The sequence below is a fragment of the Lepisosteus oculatus genome, chromosome 8 (genome assembly GCF_040954835.1).
Source record: "Lepisosteus oculatus isolate fLepOcu1 chromosome 8, fLepOcu1.hap2, whole genome shotgun sequence".
In the NCBI taxonomy this organism is placed as follows: Eukaryota; Metazoa; Chordata; class Actinopteri; order Semionotiformes; family Lepisosteidae; genus Lepisosteus; species Lepisosteus oculatus.
The window spans coordinates 52,422,072-52,426,537 of NC_090703.1; the positions used below are offsets into that span (position 1 = coordinate 52,422,072).

A 4,466-nucleotide genomic window follows, 5' to 3' on the forward strand; every position below is an offset into this window, starting at 1 on the left:
GAGCTCTCTGTGGCTGACAGCTCAATCCATACCCCAGTAGCTTGTGAACAAGGGGATGCTGAGCTGTTGGTGGAGGAGGCTGGTCGAACACAGTGGGTTTCTCTGTGCTGACTGTGCAGTTCTGCCCTGCTATATGCAGGAATTTCAGCATTCAGTTTCATCAACATTTCTGTAAACAAAGAACACTAGCAAAACATTTCCTGAAACCCTTACATTTCCTTACTCCTTTTCTACATGTCCAGTACATCAGATTGTGCTGGTGCAGGAACTGTTCTCTTTTTTCAAAGCCAGTTTTTGGTAAAGTGTGCATGGAAGAGGACAGAAAAGCATCCAGACATTAACGACAAACAGAGTTTCTCAGTTCTGTGTAAACAACTGACTCAACACACTTTTCTCAGTGTGACCTTTACCACCCTTTTAACCTCTATTTATATTTAAGAGGTGAAGCAACAGCATCAGGAGGAGAAACAAGAAACAGCACATTTTTACACAGAGTTGAAGAATAAGCTACCCAACCATATTGTTGAAAGAAAAGGCTGGATGAGATTCTATCATCAATTACTTACTAACTACCACATAGGCTAGATGGACCAAATGTCTGTAACTTTTCTTACTTTTATTTAAAAGGGTCATGGGAGTTTTTTTCAATTTTTACTTTCTTATTGGAACAAATGAAGCTGTCCATCTCCCCAGGGTTGCTCAAGATCATTTGTACTATATGTACTCATATTTTTACTTTATTTGGCATACAAAGCAATTGTTCATCTACTTTAAGTAATAACAGCAGGAGCCGTCCACAGAGGATTTGCAAAGAAGTCCCTGGATGTAGTCAGCGTGCATCTCTACAAATTGACTGTGAAGCTGCAAGAAAAAAGTCAAAACAAATAAACATGATAAAAATGATTCAAGGACCAACAACATTTCTCCTCGTCTCCACATATCTCAGATATTCTGCATGCCCTACTTTGGCATAATTTGGCATACAGCTAGAATGGAGTCCACCATATACTATACGTCCTAAAAATGTCAGAATAAATCACAGTACCAACCCAGCACCAACGCACCATGAAATATTACTGAAACAGTTTCTTAAGTAAGGTCAAAGTAGTCTGTTTCAAGGATTTTTACAATGTGCACTCTCAAATACTGTACACTTCAGACAACATTACACTTAATTTTGATTTTAAAATCTTTATAGCCATGGGTCAATGCAAAAACAACAGACTTGTACAAAGATCAAGGGGTACATCCTGGCTTCAATCTACTCACATACTAAGTGTGGCAACATTCTGCTTGATGTTGAGTATTAAATGCTACTTTGTGAGTGACATGTACATAGTCCCCACTCTTTTTTGTAGTAAAAAAAATAATTATCTTTAAAAAATGTAAGTTTACAACCAGACCAGCAAGACAGAGTTTCTGGACACAGTGAAACACGCAAACAAAAGTCACCATACAGTTTATGAAAGTAGACAGCAATGTTCGAGTTGCTATTGAGCAGGATCAGTTTGGGACTCACTGCTACGTTTGCACCAGATATGTTTGATAGTATACCAGCTACATCAAGCCAGAACCATTCCATCATAGAGCACGGCCAAAACCTGGGACAGGTGTCAATCACACCAGGAGTACATCTGAGGCTCGGGCCAGCCTCATCTGGAACATCTGCAAGGTGTTGAAGTGGATAAACTAGTGTTATCATTTTTCTCTACTACTAAAAATGTATTTCCCCACACTATGGTCCACTCAGATAAAGGCTGTGTAGATCTCTGTAAAGTGATTTTACATGTTTTTATGCGTGATGCAATGGTATTGATTTAATTATTTTCATGACTGTTGTCAGCACCCTAGAAGGAAAGGCTCTCAACTGACTAAAAAAAAGAGATATAGCAGAAGATCACATAGACAAGACACATAGAGGTCAGGAATATCCAAAGAATATTTGTAATAAAGTAAGGCTTTTATTTCCTCCAGAAATATTCTGAGACTGTGTATACTGCGAGTCCACAAGAGACAAAGAAGGAAATGGACTTTGAACATTTTATTCATCTCCTGCATCCATCAAACCTGGCACCATGCAAGCTTTTTCCTTTCATATTGTAGAGAGCAGCCATTAAGGACAGCCTGCAGAGAGTTTAGAAACCAGTGGAAGGGCAGAGAACTTGAGGAATCACTTTTTCTTCTTTCTCTTTGTGCTGCTACTTAATTTGTATTTACCACACTGCTGTTCGCTTCAATGCTTCTAAATTAACCAAATGTTCACCCAACTACACTGCAAAGCACATGACATGTTTTCATAAATATCTATCAATGCCATCAGAAGTACATGCTAATTCACCTTTAATGGGAAAGCTTTTATTTCCATCACTGGGAAGAAAGCAATGGTTTCTGAGCAAAACTTTTTTCAATTTCTTTTCTTATCTACCCCTGAGCTCTCAGGACTCTTCTCTACTGCAGGAAAGTTTCTGCAAAGGCGCCAGAATTATGGAGTAGCTTCTCTTTGACTTGAAAACCTTTGTGTTACTTTGTTTTGATGTAGCAGCACAATATGTTTTGTTTGCAGTAGCTGCCTTGTGCTACAGATAAGCTGCTGCCCGACAGGCAAAGCATTTCACACGTTCACAAGGTTGACAGAGCTTTGCCTTTACTACAACAGCAGAAGCATCTCTCTGGAGAACATTTCCATCCTTCTGTCTGGAATCCAGGGTGTCGGAAACTAGGCGAGCCAGAGCTGCTGCAGCACACTGACTTCAGACTGCAATCATTCAGACTGTTGGATTAGCATGTAAATGGGAGAATCTGCAGGACACTTGTCTTGTACTGGTTGAGAAGACCCATTTGGCAGGTCAGTGGTAAGAGTTCAGACTGTCATGGCACCCACTAACGTCAGTTTAGGCAATGATCTAGTAGTTTCAAATCACCAAGACAGTGCAAAGAAGGCTGAAGCACACAGTTGACTTTTAATGACCTTGAAGGCAGCGCTTTGTGCAAGTTTACCAGATTTTTTACCAAGGAGCTGTTCTGCTCTGATTTTAACAATATTGAATGGTGTGAATACTCCAGAGTACAAAAAGGAAAAACTGAATTTCTTTATCAAACAGAAGACCTTTACAGGGCTGAACTGAAGCCCAGGTCCAATGGCCAAACATTGGAGGTTTAAGAAACATGTGGTTCCACTCTAGTCTTCTGTCTGCTAAAGATGTCAGTGTGTATGGGGGAAAGGTGAAAGTAGCTCATCACAGTCAGACTTCTTTATGGAAAAAAAAAACTTTCAAGCTGATTCTATTTTAACCAGGGGGTTAGAGAACAGAACTACAAGAAAAGCACACAATTAGAATAAATACTCATTAAAAACAATAGCCAATGTGCTGTACTTACCCGAGAGTTGAATTCAAGAAGGGTGAAGATGGGAGCCGTTCTGCTGGAGAGCCTGCAAAATGGACAGCATTTGTATAAACCCATTTTATTAAGTCGTGTGTTACATGTAAACAAAAACACAGAACAATTTGAATAAACTAGCATCAGAAAAAAATCTATGCAGGTTGGTGTGGGCTGCATCTGGGGTCTGCAAGTTGCTTACTACTCTCCCTCTTAAAATGGAAGGTTGCAATGACACCAGCCTGATCTGAACTTCTGAATCACAGGGGATTATGTGATCTTTCACATACTGTAGGATAGGGCGGCTCTTGTCACTTGCATTGTGGAAAAGTTCAACAATGTGGAGAGCACAGCTGGAGAAGGTAGGAGGTTAACCAGAACAAGAATTTTGGTAGGGGTTGTAGGTTATTTTAATTGTAATGAAAAAGTGCCTGTTTCTCACCCTACAGTACAGAGCAATGCCAGTTCACCGTTTGCAACTTTTGTACAACAGTATATTTGTTTTTTGTATGGTGGGGCTGGGGTTTTTAATTCATTTTATCACTCAGCATTCATATTTTCAAGTGCATCAGTTAGCATTAGGTAATACTACAGCACACAGCAGATGTGTGCTGTAGTATTACAGTATGTAAATTGTGCGCCCTCACACGGCCTGGAATATCTTCTGAACAGGACAATCAGAACACCTGTGCACCTGGCTGCAAAACAAATTAAAAGCGAACGCACCTCCGAAAACGTGCATCACGGGATCCACATCAGCAGTCCAGGAAAAGGTTGAAAGCAGACAAGTAAAGAGCTGTAGATGTTTGTTAGAATTTTGCTTGTTTGTAATTCAAACTTTTGCACACGCCGAGATGGCACATCAAAACCGCATTCAAACCATGTCCAGAATATATATGTGAAACTGGAACAGGACGCCACTGGTTAACTTCTACAGCGCCCTCTTGTGGCCTGGGGCTGCGGTGTGGAGTTGTTTCCTCCATTTATTCTTCACATCAGTGGGAAAACACAGTACTTTTTCCTACAATACTTATCCTCAAATATGTATTATAAATAAAATGAAAGACTTTAGAAAGATATCACAGTTT

The 4,466-nt window shown here is 40.0% G+C and overlaps 1 long non-coding RNA gene across 1 annotated transcript; it reads right to left on the minus strand.

Annotated features, from left to right (window-relative positions):
• Positions 1-214: 214 nt before the first annotated feature.
• On the minus strand, positions 215-4,255 carry LOC138240989 (uncharacterized). The gene is made up of 3 exons (XR_011190170.1): positions 4,105-4,255; positions 3,379-3,430; positions 215-861 (listed from the first exon to the last, which is right to left on the minus strand). It is a non-coding gene; the product is annotated as an uncharacterized lncRNA (long non-coding RNA).
• Between the last annotated feature and the right edge of the window lie 211 nt (positions 4,256-4,466).